This window comes from Palaemon carinicauda, chromosome 43 (assembly GCF_036898095.1).
Source record: "Palaemon carinicauda isolate YSFRI2023 chromosome 43, ASM3689809v2, whole genome shotgun sequence".
NCBI lineage: Eukaryota > Metazoa > Arthropoda > Malacostraca > Decapoda > Palaemonidae > Palaemon > Palaemon carinicauda.
In genome coordinates, this window is record NC_090767.1 from 54,967,406 (window position 1) to 54,989,636 (window position 22,231).

General features: G+C 44.1%; 1 long non-coding RNA gene across 1 annotated transcript in view; it reads left to right on the forward strand.

Annotated features, from left to right (window-relative positions):
- The window catches only part of LOC137633462 (uncharacterized), a 329,887-nt gene that overhangs the window by 189,251 nt on the left and 118,405 nt on the right, over positions 1-22,231 (forward strand). The gene's annotated exons all lie outside the window — the stretch shown is intronic.

A 22,231-nucleotide genomic window follows, 5' to 3' on the forward strand; every position in this document is an offset into this window, starting at 1 on the left:
GAAGGGGTGCAAGTCTCTTGGCGCCTCCAGAGGGCGCCGGCAGACCGACGGCACGCCGGAGGCCGCTCCAGCAGAGTTTATGGCATTAGGGAAGACGCATAGAGAATTCAGGTGTAATGCCAGCTTGGCGGCCGCCGGCACAGCGGCGGCACGCCGGTAGGAGGCGGAGGCTCGGCTGCCGGCTTGGTGACTAGTTCATAAGATAAGGAAGGGAGTTATGGTATACCCAGACCACCGGCAATCAATACCGGCACGCCGGAGGCCGGCCCGAAGGACGGACAACCGAAGCTAGGTAGTGTAAGGGTGGGCCATCGGCTACACACCGACGGAAGGCGGCAGCCCTCCGGCACAGGAGGGCTGTCGACTAGGGAGGGTATCTCAGGAATGTGTCACCAAGGGAGGGCGGTATCGCCGGCAGTAGAGGCGGCAAGGGACCGGCACCAGGACAGGAAGAGAGACAGAAGGAGGGATGGAGGGATAAGAATACGAACCCCTATAGCATCCCACCTGAGTGAGTGTACCCATGATAGGGGTGAGCCCTATCACCCGATGGCAGGGGGCGGCAGTCGGCCGGGTGCCAGAGTAACCCAAGGGAGGGTTAGGGTACACCCAAGAGGGGGGGAACCCCTACGGACAAATCGCTTCCAGTGGCTAACCCCATAGGACGCTATGAAGGGTATATGTACCAGAGCGGCCTGCCCACAGGAGCTCAAGATAGCCCTATCACTCCACCCTAAGGAGGAGTTGTAGGACTAGGGACAGATGTGTATAGGCTAGACCATACTAAGGGATAGGTGGGGGAAGAAGAGGGGTCTTCCATAGGGGAGGCTCTGTACAAAAACGGCCACCAAGGAAGGGAGGACGCTCCCTAGCCTAGGGTAGGTAACCTGAATGAGAACGGTGCATGGGTACCGTTTCAAGCTAATAGTACATAACTAGCCCCCCCCCAGGCCTAACCTAGAGAAGGGATGTTAAACCCCAAGCTAGGTAGGCTGGAAGACATATCGCAGGTTGCAATGAAGGTCAGGTAACCTAACCGCAGCAACTGAGGAAGGACAGGCCGTTCCTCTTTCTCGGACGCAACCTTAAGGGGGGATCATTCCCTTAGGGAGGACAGAGAAGCGATAAATACTCTGATACGGACTTGATCCCCTTACGTGGTAGGGGGAGCATGGCCACACAGAGGGAATGCCCTAAGGCAGGGGGTGAAGGGAGCATATAGGGGTCCTACATTTAGGTTAGGTTAGAAAGGCACACTATCAAACCGATCCCCTATATGGTCCCTGAAGGCGAAAAACACTTGCATCACAGTAAACAGTATCATAAATAATGCCACTATCTTCATAACTTGACCTAGGATCACTGGAATATATCATGCATGAACACTGGTGCTAGGCAATCTGGCCTAGGGGCTAAGCTAGCAATCTAGTATGGGGTCAGGCGATGACCGAATAAAAGAGCGTCAAAACACGATATATGAAGTTCCTAGCTATGAAGACTAAATAACTAACAGTATCAATTAGTTAAGAGGCCGGAAAAAGCTGTTCAGGCTAGCTAAATGAGGCATGCAAGGGAACAGCGACGCCATAAAATGGCGTGTCCAGTAGTAGCACAGCTCCGCCAGAAAACATGAAATATCTCGAAAAGTATAAGTTACTTTACGGTCAGAGCTTATTTAAACAATACTGGGACCTGGTACTCAACTTTCCAGAAGAAGGCGAGGCTGAAGGTAGCGACATTACGAAGATGCAAGCCGATAAAAAAGCACAAGGGGAAATCCGTCTTAGCATGGCAAGCTACTAAAAGAAGGATGGAGACGGACGTGACGTCATTTAGCAATGGTGCCCGTTTGTTTACGTTTCGAGCACCAAAAGTAGCCACGGACGAGTATAGCTGTGGAACGGCTCCCCAGTTATTCTCCGCCCCTCCATATCGAAGTGTTAACTCTATATGGGGTGCAGATAGCTATGTGGCATGTTAATACATGCGTCCCCTGTTGATATACGATGTCTAAAAGGGAAACCTTTAGGATACTCGCTCCAGAAGTTAGAATTCTGTGATAACCTGTGGTTAAATTCTCTGGGAATATCTTGGTAGTTAATATACCCAAGGAAGCTACCTAAAAGGAACCTTCCATCAGGACGTCATGGCTTGAGCCCAAAAAATACTTTATAATCTTTTCATTAACAATATTCATTGACAAAACATCTGAGGGAGAAATTTAGGTTAGTAAATAAGTTTTGGTTAAAGTAATGTCTTTGAGGTACAAGCAATACAAATTAAACTTCTTTGTGGTATAAACAATACAAATAAATTGTCTTTGCAGTATGAACAGAACAATTTGATCAGATGAAAAGTTTAAAAACTTTGTAGCTAAATTGTAGGTGAGGTGACTACTGTCATGAACCATTGCAGGGAGGATTATTAAGACATATCATGATGTATGTAGATAATAAGGAGCAGGAATGATCCTGTACTCCACAAAAAGACCAACAAACAGATTACCGAGTTCAATGTGACAATGTATTGAGACCTAATTGCTTTGATAAATTTAAGTACTAGTGGAAGAAACAAGAATGCAATATATTTCGTATTTTTCATTGAATTTGATTTTAAATGCCTATAATAGCTAGTATTTTTTATAGATGTTTATTTTAATTTGGATATACATATATAATACTGCTATTTTCACTTAAAAGGTTGATGTGCAATCAGGGAAAATCTTTGCACCCAATTAAATTTGAATGATAAAGAACAGAAAATTAGAAGCCTCTCTCTCTCTCTCTCTCTCTCTCTCTCTCTCTCTCTCTCTCTCTCACATAAGGGTGAAGCCTACAAGCCAAGCAAGAGCATGGGCCTATGCAACTTTATCCCTGTCCTTGAGGTTCAAAGGTTACTTATGAATGGCAGAGGCAAAAGACCGTAGTAATACCTTAGCTGAAGGACAACGCCCTTGAGACTGACCATATATGCATAACCACCTCTCCACCCATAGTAGCACATGGCTGAACAATTTAACAAGCAAGCATAGAAGAGTCTTACAAGCAAGAGCCCGTGCCTTGCATAAGGCAAGGCAATCTCTGCTCAGTTCCCAGACTGAGAGGATCTCTCTCTGCCAGTGCAAGTACCTGCTTACCCGGCACAGGGGACACCAAGTTACCACTACCAGCTTACCAGGCACATGGGATACCAGTCTCCTGTCTGTGCCTGCCGGCACATTGGACTTGCTTGCTTGCTTGTTAGATTGCCCAGCTTTGTGCTGGACACGGGCTCTTGCGTTGGTCCGTAGCAATGCACATTGGACACCAAGTTACTCCTCCCAGCTTACCCGGCACAGGGACACCAGTCTCCCGTCTGTGCCTGCCATGTCTGTCTTCTATTTAGGTGTCTGGTCATGGACTCACTTATACAATGAGAACAGACACTGCAAGAAGTATTCAGAGAACTGCAGGTGGCAATTCTGCAGGGATTATGAATGGCACAGAGTCAACATATTCACTCTATTTGTTGTAGAAATCAAGAGCAAAACTGTCCAGGATTAATTTTTCTCCAATCACCAAGACAATGCAACTGCAGAGACTGCGAGTTTGCATTAGAAAAGGATGCAGCTACATTGATAAGCACGGATCCTTTGACCTTTAAAGGATGAAGTTTAAACCTCGTCCAACTGCCCGAACCACCTCTTCAAAGGGCAACACTTCGAAGACCACTGCTGCATCTCTTGCTGTAACCAGAACTCCTATACAGGCCTAATCCCCTGTGCCTGTAGGAGCTTCAGCGACTAAAATGAAGAAAGCTAAAGACCCACCTGCTGGTTACACACCTTCCGTTTCTGCCGCACCACTGACCAATGCTCATGCATAAAGCGCTAATACATCAGCCATGGACACCAACCCTTTTGCTGCCACTCCCGAACCATCGCTGAATGACGTTTACCTCACCGTGAAACAAATGGCTGAGACCCTGATAGAAAGACTTTGGCAGGAAGATCCAGCGACGGTTTTACTTCTTGATAAAACATCTTCCGCTCCAACTCCAGCTGTTGAACCAGACCCAGAGCCACGACCCACCGTAATCGATCCAAAGCACCTACCTTAGGTGGTATCCTTCATTTAGGTCGTATCTCTTTTCTCTGTTTTGCTTTGAAAATATGGTTTTTCATATTTAATTTCTTGTGTTTCAAACATCTTAAGTTGAGAAGTGCAGTCTCGGACAAATGTCAACATCAGGAGCAATCAAATTACACCAGGAACACCACTTATTTTCTTGTTAAGGTTATTGTACTGATAAAGTTAAGGGTGTCTGGTTCCAGTTTAACGTTAGCCTCCATTTCTTCCATCAGGTCTAAAAAGCCTTTGATTTAAGGGTGCCGGTTTAGTATGTGGCCTACCTTTCAAATACGGCCTACGCAATTTTATCTGTTTTAGTATGTGGCCTAACCTATTCTTAACTAACCTAACCTAACAAGCCAGGTAGGCCACATACTAAAACAGAATAAAAAAAAGGTCGGCCACATACTAACCGGCACCAATTTAAGCCCGCATAGAAAAGGGTTTGCTATTCTTTCCGTAATGGTTTAGGTTCTATTAATAGCACTTTTTTTTTGGGGGGGGGGATGTTTGAGGATACTCTAAGTGTTCCATATTCTGCATAAAAATCACAAGTAAACGAATTCATAATTTCACCGCCGAGTTACAACAGCTATTTCCATCCGTCCCCACCTCAGTATTTGACAGTAGGCTGTTCCTTTTACCTCCTTGCAAGCTCTCATTGATAGCGAGTCTTATTAATTCCACAATTTTAGTAGATTCTGGTATTTAAAGAAAGTTTTTATAATGTTTTTCATATGCATTGTGTAATTTATCACAATAAGATTTTAAGATACGTGAAAAGTTGCAAGATTATGGAGCGTTCATCCGATAACAAGCTCCTGCCGTTAACTTAAGCCGGTGTTATTAAATACTTCATCATCTCTCTTCATTAACATTATTTATTGACAAAACATCTGAGGGAGAAATTTAGGTTAGTAAGTTTTGATTAATGTCTTTGTGGTATAAACAATACAAATAAATTGTCTTTGCATTTAACCCTTGAATAAAGAGATTTAAGAATATCAGATTTGATGAACTGTAAGGGAGGAGTATAGTGACACTTGAAGAGATCTCAAGAGGCCATATCAGATAACCTATGTAGTAAGGAATTATTTTTTGGGCTCAAGCCATGGCGTCCTGATGGAAGGTTCCTGTTTGGTAGCTTCCTTGGGTATAAGACTACTAAGATATTCCCAGAGAATTTAACCACAGGTTATCACAGAATTCTAACTTCTGGAGCGAGTATCTCAAAGGTTTCCCTTTAAGACATCGTAATACAACAGGGGACACGCATGTCTGAACGTGCCACATAGCTATCTCCACCCCGAACAGAGTTAATGCTTCGGTGTGTAAGGGCTGAGAATAGCTGGGAGCCGTTCCACAGCTAATCTCACTCGTGGCTACTACTGATACTCGAGACGTAAACAAACGGACGCCATTGCTCTAATGACGTCACGCCCGTCTTTATCCTTTGTTTAGTAGCTGCCCTACTTAGACGGATTTTCCCTTGTGTTATCTTTATCGCTTTGCATCTTCGCTATGTCGTTACCTTCAGCCTCGCCTTCTTCTGGAAAGTTGAGTACAAGGTTCCAGTATTGTTTAATTAAGCTCTGGCCGTAAAGTAAATATTATTTTGCGAAATAATTGATGTTTTGTGGCAGAGCTGTGCCTCTACCGGACCCGCCATTTTATGGCGTCGTTGTTGTTTTGCATGTCTTATTTAGTTAGCCACAACAACGCTTCCGGCATTATATACTAATCGAATACATTAGTTTATTTAGTCTTCATAGCTAGGAACTTTTATATCGTGTTTAGACGCTTTTTATCGGTCATCGATTGACCTCATACCAGTCGGCTACTATAGCCCCCAGGCCAAGAGCCTACATACAAGTGTTCATGCATGATTTATTAGTGATCCTAGACTAAGTTATGAAGATAGTGGCATTATTATTTTACAATACTTTTGACAGTGATGCAAATGTTTTCGCCTTCAGGGACCATATAGGGGATAGGCTAGTCAGTGATTCTTTCTAGCCTAACCTAACCTTAGGACCCCTATATGCTTCCTTCATCCCCTGCCTTGGCATTCCCTCTATTTAGCCTTGATCCCTTTTCTGAGTAAAGGGATTAATTGTCTAATAGAGTATATATCGCCTCTCGGTCCTCCCTAAAGGAATGAACCCCCTTTAGGATTGCGTCTGAGAGTGAGGTTAGGCTAGCCTACCTCTATGGCTAGGATAGTCTATGACTTTCCTGCGATAGCGATATGTCTTCTTCCTTGCCTAGTTCAGGACTTTTAGCCCTGTTCTAGGTCGGGTTAGGAAGGTTTCTCTGTTCCATGCTGAAACTGTACTCTTGCACCGTTTTAGCCGATCAGCCTGACCTTAGGTTAGGGAGTGTCCTCCCTTCCCTTAGTGGCCGCTCTGGTACAGAAACCCTTCCTGGGAAGACCTCTCTCTCTTCTCCCTCCCCACCTATCTCTTGTATAGCCTAGCCTATGCTTAGGTTAGTTTATACTCATCTGTCCCCTGTCCTACAACTCCTCCTTAGGGTGGATGAGTAGGGCTACCCGAGCTTCCCTGTGCAGTCCGCTCTGGTACATATACCTTCATAGTGTCCTATAAGGTTAGTTACTAGTATAGTTCTGCATATGGGAGTCTCCCCCCCCTCCCCTCTTGGGTGTTCCCTAGCCCTCCCTTGGGCTACCTAGCTCCCGGTCCCTAGTGACCCCTGCTTATGGATGTTAGAGCCTGCCTCTATCATGGGTACACCCTCTCAGGGAGGGGGAGGGATGTCTGGAACCCTGACGGTACTTCCTGCATCCCTTCCCCCCTCCCCCTGTCTCTCTATCTATCCGGGTGCCGGTCTCTTGCCGCCTCTACTGTCGGCAATACCTGCCTCCTTCTTGGTGACTTCCCTACCCTTGCCGCCAGCCCCCCGTGTACCGAGGGACTGCCGGCTGCCGCCGGCTACTACCGGCGGCTCTCCTACTCCTATCTAATCGTCCGCTTGCCGGTCGATCACCGGAGTGCCGGCATATACTGCCGGCAACCCGATACTACCTGTACCATCCTTATCCCAGTCACCAACCTGGCATCCTCCGGCTGCCGGAGCCGCCGCTTCCTGCCGGCGTGCCGCCGTTGTGCCGGCGGCCGCCATCCTGGTATCTAACTGACTTTTGAAAATTGTCTGTTCTAATGCCAGAATCTATGCGGGAGCGAGCTCCGGCATGCCGGCGGCTTGCCGGATGCCCCAGAGGCGTCAAGAATACTTGCACCCCCTCACTGTAGCTATCATAAGACTAGGATAGCCCTACATAGCAAATAGATAAGCTGCTTTTGCTTTTAAGATCAGTACCTAGTACTACTCTATTAGTGATCATGCTGTCTCTTTGCATTCTTCTAATTCCAGCATGCTATGTGCATCTTAGCACGGCTGGTTGCCAGAAGCAGTTACCTTTAATGAGGCCTTCTGGCTCTTAACTGGGAACCGAATGAATTCGATCCCAATCTTGTCCTTGGTTTTCCATGGAGTTCCAAAATAATGGGAATCCTAGGAAACTATATCCAATGATCTCGGTCATTTGGATTATCCCAGGACCGAGCTTATGGTAACCAGCCGGGCGAGATGCATGGAGCGTGTTCTCCTTTACTGTTTTCATTCTCTATGCATCACACCTTCTTTAAGTTAAAATTAATGATTAATATTAACTTAGTTTAAGAGCCATTCTTATGACTCCCCCATACTCATTTTCTCTTTCTTCCACAGGAGGAGCAGATGAAGTGTGACTTCGCCTTCTGCGCTGTGAAACGCCCGCAGTTTTACGGGCATACGGCTTGCAGGACTCACGCCCCTTGTGCAGACAAGAAAGGGGATTTGAAGTTCTGGAATCCACTGGATTGTACGGTCTGCCAGGCCCACCTAGTTGAGGCCTTCCATAACCCTCCCTCAGCGGAGGTTAGAGACATTTCTCGTGAAAAGCTGCGCAAGTGGGTGCGTGGCTTTCAGAAAAATGCTACCGGACCGTACCTGGCCACCGAAGAACTGAGGTCCCTGTTGTTCCCTAAGGCCTCCCCTGACTCAGTGGTTCCAAAAGAAGCAATCCCCACTGTCCAAATTACGGTGGAACCTGATGTGGTCATGGCTCAGTCCATGCACGAGTGTCGTTTAGATTCCGAGGATGATGAACAGATCTCTGACGTCTCGGAAGACACGGAGAAGACGCTTATGGCTCAAGGAGCCGAAGAGGACGAAGACAAGGTGGAATACACCGAGTCGGAGCTTGGAGCTCCTCCCTCGTCCATCCCTCCGCCTACTCCTACACCGACGGATGTGTCCATTCCGTCTACCTCCTCGACCCCGGATCCTTCCTCTTCTACCCAAGAACTGATCCGGCTGATTAGAGCTGTCATGGACGACAGACTGAAGGAGAACCAGGAGTCCATCAGGTCAATGATTGGATCCAGAGAACCGAAGAAGATTTCGGTCAAGGATCTCCCAGCTTGCTCTCATGCCAACCCGTGGAGGTATGCAGAGCATATGGTTATTGCGACCGGCAGGATCTTTGTTAGTGACAAGATCGGCACGGTCCCGTTGGAAGATGTGGAGTTCTTCCCAAGCTTCGAGGCCTACCCGGACTGTTACGTCCGGCTTCGTTCCGAACCTGCCTCGAAGGAAGAGACCGAACCTAAAGAAGAGATAGTGTTCGATCTCGCAAAGGCCCAGGCTATGCTAGCCTCCGCATTTAAGAGTAGGGGCTTTACCTGCTCTAAGCTTCCAGCCTTGAGTAAGAAGCATCCTACATACGTCGCACCTGACACTGCGGTTCTTCCTTTCTTGGAAAAGGCCTTAGCTGCATGCCTTAAAGCGGCGGAAGAAGGAAAACCCTGCCCTGCACTGGAGGAGTGCAGACCCTTCTCCATCGTGACCCCCCCTGACGCTCGACACTGGAAAGATGTTCAGCATACTTTCGTCGTGGGTAGGCTCGATCCTGACGTCGCCGGACGTCAGTTTAATGAAGACCTCCCTAAGCTCAATGATCACCTCCTTCGCCGGGAACAAGACACGAAGGAGAGGCTTGCGGCATCTCTTTCTCATCAAGTCCAACTGGAAGTGATGGCCTGTGACACAAGAGTACCTGATCACTACATGGTACTAGCCAAATCCCACTTACTTACAGTAATGAAGGACTTGTACCATTTCATAAAGGCTCGTAGAGCCTGTCGTGAATTCGTGTTTGCCGGTGCCACCGTGAAACACGAACCCCGGAGGCTGATTTCCTCCAACATCTGGGGAAAGCACCTGTTTCCTTCTGACCTTGTCAAGGAAATAACTGACAGAGCCGCCACGGAGAATAGGAACCTTCTCCACAAGTGGGGCATGTCCAGAAAAAGGAAACCCTCTCAGGACGATGGACCTCAGCCTAAGAGGAAACCACAAAAGCCAAAACCCCAGCAACGTCAGCAACGACGTCAGTTTCCGGGACCCGCTACCTCCCAAGTGGTTGCCCAACCACAGCAGACCTTTCAATTGGTCCCCCAACCGGTGTTGTCACAGTCACCGGTCTTCACCCCTGCCTTTGAGCAACCATCCACTACCTTTCATGCCAAAGGTAGAGGCTCGTCCAGGGGTGCAAGCAGAGACGCATCTCGTCGTCCCTCCAGAGGTAGAGGAGGAAAGGGAGCTAGCGGCCGAGGCAACAAGTCCTCGGGACACCAGAAGCAATGAAGTGCTTCCGGTGGGAGGAAGACTCCGCCAATTCCAGGATCGTTGGACCTTCGATCCCTGGGCACACAGCATCATCAAGAACGGTCTAGGCTGGAGTTGGACGCAACCACCCCCAATCTTCCAGCGGTTCTTCCAACAATCGACCCCCATTCTGGAAGAATATGTTCTAGACCTCTTGAACAAGAAGGTGATAAGGAAGGTAAAGTCCACCAGGTTCCAAGGGAGACTGTTTTGCGTTCCCAAGAAGGACTCAGACAAACTCAGAGTCATTCTGGACTTATCCCCCCTCAACAAGTTCATAGAGAACAACAAATTCAAGATGCTGACGCTTCAACAAATAAGGACCCTTCTGCCTCAGGGTTCCTACACGGTCTCTATAGACCTGGCGGATGCCTATTGGCACATTCCAATGAACCATCACGCTTCCTCCTACCTAGGATTTCGACTCCAAAGGAAAAGCTACGCCTTCCGGGCCATGCCATTCGGCCTCAATGTGGCCCCTCGGATCTTCACAAAGCTGGCGGATGCCATAGTACAACAGCTCCGCCTAAGAAACGTCCAGGTGATGGCCTACCTCGACGACTGGCTAGTCTGGGCTCCATCGCCCGAAGAGTGTGCAAAGTCTTGCAACGAAGTTACCCAGTACCTAGAACACCTGGGATTCAAGATCAACGAGAAGAAATCTCGCCTCTCTCCAGCTCAGAAGTTTCAGTGGTTGGGAATCCACTGGAATCTTCAGTCACACCGCCTTTCCATCCCCCAGAAGAAAAGGAAGGAAATAGCAGGGTCTGTCAAGCGACTACTGAAATCCAAACGCATTTCAAGACGACAGCAGGAACGAGTTCTAGGCTCTCTACAATTCGCCTCAGTGACAAACCCAGTGCTTCGCGCACAGCTAAAGGATGCCGCGGGAGTCTGGAGACGCTCGGCATCCATCGCTCGAAGAGACCTCAAGAGACGGCTTCCAAACAGACTTCGACGCCTCCTAAAGCCGTGGTCGGAAGCAAAGGCCCTGAAAAGGTCCATTCCTCTCCAACACCCTCCTCCATCACTCAACATCCACACGGATGCCTCACTGGAAGGCTGGGGAGGTCACTCCCACCTGAAACAAGCTCAAGGGACCTGGTCTCCACTATTCAAGACGTTCCACATAAACATCTTGGAGGCCATGGCGGTCCTTCTAACTCTGAAGAAGTTATCCCCGCCGCCCTTGATCCACATCCGTCTAACCCTAGACAACTCGGTGGTAGTTCGTTGTCTCAATCGCCAAGGCTCAAGATCGCCCCAGATAAATCAGGTGCTTCTCCCAATCTTCCGTCTGGCGGAGAAGAAGAAGTGGCACCTGTCTGCAGTTCACCTACAAGGATTCCGCAATGTGACAGCGGATGCTCTATCTCGGACAAACCCGATAGAGTCGGAATGGTCTCTAGACGCAAGATCATTCTCCTTCATCTCTCATCAAGTCCCAGAACTTCAGATAGATCTCTTTGCAACGAGCGACAACAATCAACTTCCTCTGTACGTAGCCCCGTACGAGGACCCCAAAGCAGAAGCGGTGGACGCCATGTCACTGGACTGGAACAGATGGTCCAAGATATACCTGTTCCCTCCCACCAACCTTCTGTTGAAAGTCCTCTCCAAACTGAGAACCTTCAAAGGGACAGCGGCCCTAGTGGCTCCCAAGTGGCCCCGGAGCAACTGGTACCCCCTGGTCCTGGAGCTGCAGCCCAAGCTGATCCCTCTCCCGGGCCCAGTTCTCTCTCAACAAGTACAGAAGTCGACTGTCTTCGCTTCATCATCGAAAATCAAGGACCTTCATCTCATGATTTTCTCTCCCTTGCCGCAAAGAAGAGGTTTGGGATCTCGAAGAAAAGTCTAGACTTCCTAGAGGAATACAAGACCGAATCCACGAGACGGCAATATGAATCATCCTGGAGGAAATGGGTCTCCTTTGTCAAGGCAAAAAATCCTAAAGAAATCACCATTGATTTCTGTATGTCCTTCTTCATTCACCTTCATGGACAAGGATTAGCAGCCAATACGATTTCAACCTGCAAATCGGCCTTGACTAGACCAATTCTATATGCTTTCCAAATTGATCTGTCCAACGACATCTTTAACAAATTACCAAAAGCATGTGCTCGCCTACGCCCAGCACCCCCTCCGAAACCGATCTCCTGGTCACTAGACAAGGTACTCCATTTCGCCTCTAACTTGGACAACGATTCATGCCCCCTCAAGGATCTGACTCAGAAAGTTATATTTTTATTTGCTCTCGCCTCGGGAGCTCGAGTCAGCGAAATAGTGGCATTATCAAGAGAAGAGGGACACATCCTGTTTGCTGATTCAGGAGAAGTGACCCTCTCCCCTGATCCGACGTTTCTCGCTAAAAACGAATTACCCACCAAAAGATGGGGCCCTTGGAGAATATGCCCCCTGAAGGAGGATGTCTCTCTATGTCCAGTAGAGAGTCTCAAGGTCTATCTTCGCAGAACTTCGAACTTTGGTGGAGGCCAACTCTTCAAAGGAGAAACATCGGGCAGCGACCTGTCACTGAAACAATTAAGAGCGAAAATCACCTACTTCATTCGCAGAGCGGATCCGAACAGTACACCCGCTGGTCATGATCCTAGAAAAGTGGCATCGTCTCTGAACTTCTTTCAGAGCATGGACTTTGAAAGCCTTAAAAACTTTACGGGCTGGAAGTCCTCGCGAGTTTTCTTTAAACATTATGCGAAACAAGTGCACGAAGTCAAACATTTTGTGGTAGCCGCAGGTAGTGTTATGAAACCTGCACCTAACTCTGCGTAGAACAGTGAGTTACTTGGGACTCTAACTCTTCGGGTGCCTATGTTGACCCTCGAGCGATTCATAGTGATGTCTAAAAACACTTAGTGCTTTTATAACTGTTCTTATCCCAGGTGAAATGTCATAGTGTCACACAAGTGCCGCATGCCTTGAGCATGATGTGTTGTTTAAAGACTTGCGTTCCTCGAGAACGAGTACCTACTAATCCTGAAATTCCTTTTCAGATTCAAGAGCAAGCCTTTATTTCTATGTACATTATTATTACTGTAAATGAACTTTACTTTTGCTGTAAATTATTTAATTTCTGCATTGTGAAATAAAATTTCTATTTTATTACTTATGCGTCTCTTTCAGCTCCTACCTACTATGAAATACATACTGTCATAGTTTTATTTATTCCTCCTCTCTTATGGTCATGAAGAATTTAAGATGTCTAATCCTAAATTATATTCACCCTGTCTCAGTAAGGTTCCTACACGAATACTTACTTCTGATAACCAAGAGATGAACTCTATACACAGTGCCCAACCACCACTGGCCTAATTCAGAATGTTCCTATACAAATATCAAACATTCTGCTTCATCTCTAAGTTCTTAAAAGTTCTTCTGTCAGGATGAATAGCCCTTCAATACCACTTTGACGTCGGCATAGCCCATGGGAACTTCCTACCAATGGGGGGCAGGATACTTCGTTCCTATGGTTCTTTACCTAAGATTACTTTGCTGTTTTGTCAATGCCTAGGCACTTAACACTGGGGGAAAATCTACCACGATACATTGATTCTCTGGTACTCTTCCATCAGGACGCCATGGCTTGAGCCCAAAAAACGGATTTTGAGCGAAGCGAAAAATCTATTTTTGGGTGAGATAGCCATGGCGTCCTGATGGACCCTCCCTACTACTTCGTCCAGTTTTGTTCCCACCCTACACAATTGTATCATGGTGATGGGCAGCAACTGGCGTCAGGATAAAGACGGGCGTGACGTCATTAGAGCAATGGCGTCCGTTTGTTTACGTCTCGAGTATCAGTAGTAGCCACGAGTGAGATTAGCTGTGGAACGGCTCCCAGCTATTCTCAGCCCTTACACACCGAAGCATTAACTCTGTTCGGGGTGGAGATAGCTATGTGGCACGTTCAGACATGCGTGTCCCCTGTTGTATTACGATGTCTTAAAGGGAAACCTTTGAGATACTCGCTCCAGAAGTTAGAATTCTGTGATAACCTGTGGTTAAATTCTCTGGGAATATCTTAGTAGTCTTATACCCAAGGAAGCTACCAAACAGGAACCTTCCATCAGGACGCCATGGCTTTCTCACCCAAAAATAGATTTTTCGCTTCGCTCAAAATCCGTTAAGTAGGCCCTTCTGGACAAGATTGTCCAAATCCCATACCTTTCATAAATCGTTTCTTTTCTGTGTTTTCCGAGTATAGTGACACTGCCGTTTAATTGTCTCATCACGTTGACTGGTAAGTTTTCATCAGAGACAAAATTTCTATGTAAATAGTCTTCAAAATAGTGCAATTTTTATATGAATGATGAGTGATTTATCTTTGGTATTATTTTAAAAGTATGATTCAATAACAACTTTTTGGCCAAACACAGAATCTTCTTGGAAATCCTCAAGTGCTTAACTTCTCTGCACCTCCATTCGGTTATGACCATGTCCAGTTCATTTCTTCGAAACATTTCAATAGTAGACATGTATTTACTAAATTTGATTTTCCTTATATGAATAAATATACATAAATAGATAAAAAAGAATTTGTTCTTCAAAAGTTTTAATGAGAGACCAATTATTCAATATTAAAGTTCCATGCAAGTGCCTAATTATTTCGGTTTTTTATAGTTACAGACGGGAAAAGCTTTCCTACTAAAAAATGCTTTTTCCAATAGAAAATGATACTTATTTTCACCACACACACACACACACACATTATATATATATATATATATATATATATATATATATATATATATATATATATATATATATATATATATATATATATATATATCCACTGATAAGGGGGACCTACAGTGGAACCCCAGGTTTTGGGAAAACAGAGTATAATAGTAAAACAAACCTATTTTTTTTCTATATATTATTTTCTTGGACTTATAATAAAGCCATGAAAAGACTGCACAAATTATCTATATCCTATACTACTGGTATATGCTTCATATATCACAATGTTATCCCACTGATATGACCATTCACGTTCACAGCATTACCCGTCTTCTATAATCTATCACATACATTATGATATTTCTTTCACATCATTATTGCCTTACACCTATTATTATCTCCTTAATCCTCTTCCCAATTCCTTCCCATATCCCCTTCTTAAATTTACACCGCCCTCTGACACACACATCCCTGTCGTATCTTTCCAACTCTTTTTATTCCCTGTTCTGGCGCCAAAATGATGTGGCGGGATGTCACAAGAACAACCCCCACACCTTTGAATCCCTCAAACTGACAAATGTTTCCTCATCACAAACTTTCCCCTTACGTTATCAACTGGACTCTTGGACAGAAAGGACATAAAAACAAAACATAACCTTAAAACTATATTCCCTTACAACTTTAACAATCACTTCATACTAAAAGAGACTTTCAAATAACAGTAACACCATTCAAATAAACCAAAATAAAACCCTAACAAAACTTAAAGATTAAGCGCACACCAACACAAAAATATGTGTTTATAAATATTGCGACACCAACACTCGTCCACAGAGAGCCGAACTGTCATTCTTGGCACACTACCACAACTCTGTGATTAACAGACTAAACTGTGCGGCGAATTTTCCATAACTGCCTCCCTGATTGGGGTCGTAATCATCATCGTCATCATCATCAATGACAGCAATCGAAAGTTCATTCGGTCCGGGTCATCAACAATTAAATAAATCTGAGCAGTCGTATCGAGTTCTATTACGGGCCAGGTCAGCCACTAAAGATCAACATTCAAAAAAATAATTCACCTGAGGAGGAATTACGGCTTTAGAAATAGACGAACACTTCCACGCTGGTAATAATGATAATAATAATAGTAGTCCAGCATTCACACACACGACTGCCTCTAGCTGCAGTCAAATCAAAATAATTATTCGCCCAAGACATTCACCACTGTCCTAACCTAGCTAAAAACAAACAAGCAACCTCAGCTATACCAACAGTCTTTCTCTCGATAAACAATCGAAACACTAACTACCTCTCGCTTGCTGACACACACACACACTCTCTCTCTCTCTCTCTCTCTCTCTCTCTCTCTCTCTCTCTCTCTCTCTCTCTCTCTCTCTCTCTCTCTCTCTCTCTCTCTCTCTCTCTCTCTCTCTCTCAATTTGGCAAACAACATGAAAAAATAAAGATAAAAAGAAAATTAATCCTCCACAACACACATCTATGTCGTATCTTTCGAACATTTTTTTTATTCCATTTATCCCTTATTTCCTTTCCTTTTCTATTTCTCATCCATCTTTTTCACATAGTCATTTATAGTATTCTGTTTCGCAATATTCGTTTGTCCCATTCCCTAATCTTTCATTTCTCACTTTTCTTCCTATTGTCCTTCATTCCTTTTTAACATCTCCCGAATTGCATGACCTGCGCTAGTTTATTTTAGATTAACGTAGCTTCGGTGAGGGAAGATGTGAAATGGAAAAAGTTCATCGTTCGAGGGCTGGCTACTGCTCCTCTTGTCTTGTGTCTGTCTCTCTGCATCAAATTGTTTCGTCATTTTTTTTCTCCACATATTCTTTTGTTTATCTCGTGCTTGGCTCCCTCATCTCTCTCTTGCTCACCCATAAATTCTTGTTCTCAAGTTCCGAATTTCGTTTAGCCTCTCTCTAACTGACTTATCTCTGTCCTGTCCACCCATCCAAGTCACCGTACTCTGCTCTCTTAAAATCCATAATTTTCCTTGGCTGTTCTAAATCCACTTTCTCTCGGTCCTGTTTCTTGTCAAGTCTCCTGCTACGTCATTTTCCTTTAACCACCGTATCCTTCCCGTCACCTGATTGGTCCCCGTCCTCATCCTAGAATCCTGCTTTTTGATTCGCTTCACCAATCTGATTCCTCTCCTTCCTGTCCACCAATCCAAGTTCCATCCCTGCCTTGTAACTCTCCCATCTTGTTCAATCTCTGATTGGCTCTCGGCCATGACGACCTTCCCGCTCTCACACTTATTTTGTCACTTTTCCCCGTGATTATTAGCTCTATCCCCCTTCGCTAATACTTTTCTCTGTAGCTATTTCTAACACTTAATTTCTAAGGAATATTCCATTCCCTTTCTTCTGCCTACAACTTGAAGTTCTTTTTCTTCCTTCCCATGATCTCCTACTCCCATAGGACTTCCAGCTATAAAAGCTTTCTCTCTCACTATGCAATTATTCATTTTCGTGGACATTAAAAGGAACCATCCTACCGACCTTTTCCATTCCTTGACACTTCCACATTGGGTCTGTTGGAGAGCAACTGGAAAGACGAATTTTTTGTTCCATTCTTGTATTATTCCTGACCCTATAGAGATGTAGAGGTAGATACCTAATTGAGGTGACGTGAGTACATCATTTTGGGTGAATTATACGAGAGTAATAAGGTAGAGACTACTAGACAAAATTGCCCAGCGGTTATACCTTTCAAAAACTGCGTCTCAATCGCTGAGAGGCAATGTCTACGTGGAATATCACATCACATTTACTGGTGAGTTTTCATCAAAGACAAAACTTCTATGTAAATAGTCTTCAAAATATTGCAATTTTTAAATAATTGATGGGTTATTTTTTATTAAATATTATTTTTAAAATTTGATTCATTTTAAGGTTTGGCCAAACACAGGCTCTTTCTTCTTAAAAATCCACAATACTTTCCATCTCTGCACCCCCATTCGGTTATGACCATGTCCGGTTCATTTGTTTGAAACGCCATTTCACTCGTAGACATGTATATACTAAGTTTGATTTTCCTTACATGAATAAATATACATAAATAGATAAAAAAGAATTTGTTCTTCAAAAGTTTTAATGACAAGATTTTCACATATAGAATTGAGACTAATTATTCAACATAAAAGTTCCATGCAAGTGCCTAATTATGTCAGTTTTATTATAGTTACGGACGGGATAAGCTTTCCTACTAAAAAATACTTTTTCCAATAGAAAAAAAACACTTATTTTCACCACAAATATATATATATATATATATATAAATATATATATATATATATATATATAGGCCTATATATATATGTATACGTATAATATATATATATATATATATATATATATATATATATATATATATATATATATATATATATATATATATATATATATATATATATATATATATATATATATATCTATATCTATATCTATATCTATATAGATATATATATATATATATATCTCACCCAAAAATAGATTTTTTGCTTCGCTCAAAATCCGTTATTTCAACCATCACCTTTAGTGACTCCAAGGACTGAGAGCTCAGCCTTTTCACTCTCTTCAACTCCACAGCAGACAGTTGCAGATGCAGTTACCTCTCCAACCTCAGCACCTGAGTCCTCCAATGCCATGGAGACCGAACCTGCTGTGACCCAGGGGAACCATCCCATGGGCTGTAACTGCACTGTGTGCCTTACTGAACTTCTTCATGAAGCCTCTACCATTGCTGCCAGCATCCCAGTTCCACAGACCGGAGCCAAGAAACCACTGCCAAAATTCAGGCTCACCCAGACTGACAGCTCCATCTCGTACGCCACAGTTGCTGCCATGGCTGCAAAGCCTGGCATGCAGCTTTCAGCTCATCCCAATCGGAAGGGTGACCTTATTATCATCCCCAAGAACCAGGAAACATCCAGATCCCTCCAGGAGGAACCAGCTCTGACACTACTCGACCCTGCCTTGATCCAGAAGAAAGCAGTCATCACAAGATATCCCATCACCATGCCCATCTCCATCGCCACCTCATGCAGCAACATTGACTAAGGCAGTGCGCTGCATGAGCAAGACTGACATCCCAGTCAGAAGGCTGATTGCCACCTTCATCGGTCCAGTGCCTTCCTCACTGGATCTAGGAGTCTGGGGGACATTCCTCATTGAAGATTACACACCAGAACCCCTCGGATGCTACCGCTGACAGAGATACGGCCAGCAAAAGGAAGGGTGCAGAGGACCTATCATCTTGGGAGTCTGCAGCCAACGTCACTGCACAGAAGTGTGCATCCAGGCCCACAAGGATGGAAAAGACACCAAACCAAAGTGCCCCAACTGCTCCAGGTCTCACCATGCCTGGAACAGGCGCTTCCCAGAGAGACTTAAGGAGGATAGCTGCCATGAAAAGCACTTCCTCCCCTAAACAACCAGAATCACCTGCAACCCAGCCACCCAAGGACCAGCGACCTCCTCGCCAAAGGAGACAACGCAAGCCACCCACTGCTCTTGTACCATCACCTGCCAACCAGCCACATGCAGTACCTCTTCCTCATCTTAACGTTCTCAAAGCCACCTCAAACCCTGGCTCAACAACTTGAGTCACTACCCCTGGAAGACCTCATCCCGATCGCCTTCAAAATCTTTACCAAAGTCCTGCCCCAAACCAGGACCCCCAACTTCATGCAGTTACTCCAGCAGTTCCAGCTTCCAGCCACCGAGCAGGGATGTGCTTATTTGCTTAAACCTACTTCTTTTCTCTCTGACTAAAGGAAAAAACCTCTCTCCTCTCCCAGTCTCTTCTACTTACTGGGACTCGCTGCTATAACCACAATTTCTGTGACTGACAGACTCTGTCTGTTAATCTTTCATTTCGTGGACTTAAAGATGAGTCTCTCCTCCGGGTCACTTCCGTCACTTCCACGTCAGATGCTGAAATCCATTTTAAAGTAAAATATCCTTCCCTTTTGTATGTTCCAGTAACTTTGTAAAGATCACCCTTTGCCTTTTTAATGCTGCAGTATCGGCCTCCTCTGGGAGACCACCCTTTTCAAATTAATATGCTCTTACGGGCCGGCCAACGGCAAGAGCCCGTGTCATGTCACTGGCATGGCAATCTTTACCTCCAGCACCGCTAACCAGACATTGTCAAAGCTCTTGCGGGGTTTTTAGAAGAAAGAGCCTGTGTTTTGCCAAATCTTATTATTAAGTCAATTTTGAAAATAATACCAGAGAGGAATCATTCATCAATTATTTACAAATTGTATTGTTTTGAAGAATATTTACATAGAAAGTTTTGTCTGTGATGAAAACTCCCCAGTCAATGTGATGACCTAGAACGAAGAATTTTCTAGGCAATAGCTTAACTGTAAATTCTTAAATTTTATAAGGTATGATACCTGGGCATTTGAATGTCTAGTATCGTTTACCTGAATATCTCTTATAGTTCACCAATCCCATTTGTGGTGTCCCATATTCACTTATGTGATTGCATATGCCTCTACACCTCTGTTATAGTTCACCACTTGTGATATTCTTAGATCAATTATTTCAATAGTGTCTGCCTATACACCTCTGTTATAGTTCACCACTTATGATATTCTTAGATCACTTATTTCAATAGTGTCTGCCTATACACCTCTGTTATAGTTCACCACTTATGATATTCTAAGATCACTTATTTCAATAGTGTCTCGCTTTACACCTCTTGTAGTTCACAAGTTGTGATATTCTTAGATCTCTTATTTCAATAGTGTCTGTCTCTACACCTCTCTTGTAGTTTACAACTTGTAATATTCTTAGACAATTCATTTTGATAGTGTAAGAATTTCATAGTGAACTATGAGAGAGGCTTTAAGGTATACGCTATTGGACAAGATTGCCCGAGTCATACCCGTCGGAAGGTATCAAAAAGTACTAATCCATTCTAGCAGGTCTTACTCACGGCTAGAGGAATGGATGAAATTCAACGATTGGTTTGGACGCTATCACTGCCAGCTTGCACTGAAATCAAGTTTACAATGCAAGAACTAGCAGGACCAGCACCAGGAGGCTACTTCAGCAAGAAAAGAGCCAGATGTGAGGGATACGCGGAAGCTCCTTGCGTTTCTCCAGACATATGACCCTTTCACGGAAGATCCGTCCACTCACAGCATTTCAAGTGGAGTAATTAGAGACAAAAAGGTGAATGTGGACAGAGCAAACTCCCTAGGTGAGGCAATCATAGCTTCAAAGGTTGGAGAAAATGTCCACGAGTACACTTTTAAAAGAAAGGATCAGGCAGTTACACATGGGTCTAAAGTTTCACTCAGCAAAGATGAAGCAGTGGAGACTGATCCACAACTCCTGTTCCAGAGATTGTGTGTGCTATTTACCAAAGAACCCTCAACTCGGCCTCAGCAAGAACATTTCTAGTATGAGTTTTGTAGTTACCCACCTGCACTTTTTTATTCTTGCGGACTACCGCGAGAGGCAAAAAAAAAACCGGCTTTGGCAGACGCAATATGATACACAATATTTTATCAATGGTAAAGTAAAAAAAACAAACAAAATGAGGTAAATGAAGCAAAAAGTTCTTAAAAGTTGTTATATTAATTTATTTTAATATTTTTTTTTTTATAAAAATTACTGGTTGAGACAACTAAGGTGATTAATTGCTGTCCTGCCTCCCTCAAGTTAGTAACTTTCTTCGCAGGAAAACAACCGTATGAAGCAAGCCCCTACCAATGACTATCATGTCTCAGGATCTGAAAAACACAAAAAAACACTCCCTGTAAAAATATCCTCCCTTTTGTATGTTCCAGTAACTTTGTAAAGATCACCCTTTGCCTTTTTAATGCTGCAGTATCAGCCTCCTCCAGGAGACCACCCTTCTCAAATTAATATGCTCTTACGGGCTGGCCAACGGCAAGAGCCCGTGTCATGTCACTGGCATAGCAATCTTACCACCACCACCACCAACCAGACATTGTCAAAACTCTTGCGGGGTTTTTAGAAGAAAGAGCCTGTGTTTGGCCAAATCTTATTATCGAGTCAATTTTGAAAATAATACCAAAGAGGAATCATTCATCGATTATTTACAAATTGCATTGTTTTGAAGAATTTTTACATAGAAAGTTTGGTTTTTGATAAAATCTCCCCAGTCAATGTGATGACCTAGAACGAAGAATTTTCTATGCAATAACATATAATATTTTAACTAAAACACAAGTTTTATAAGGTATGATACCTGGGCATTTGAATGTCCAGTATCGTTTACCTGAATATCTCTTATAGTTCACCAATCCCATTTGTGGTGTCCCATATTCACTTATGTAATTGCATATGCCTCTACACCTCTGTTATAGTTCACCACTTGTGATATTCTTAGATCAGTTATTTCAATAGTGTCTGCCTCTACACCTCTGTTATAGTTCACCACTTGTGATATTCTTAGATCAGTTATTTCAATAGTGTCTTCCTCTACACCTCTGTTATAGTTCACCACTTGTGATATTCTTAGATCAGTTATTTCAATGGTGTCTTCCTCTACACCTCTGTTATAGTTCACCACTTGTGATATTCTTAGATCAGTTATTTCAATGGTGTCTGCCTCTACACCTCTGTTATAGTTCACCACTTGTGATATTCTTAGATCAGTTATTTCAATGGTGTCTGCCTATACAC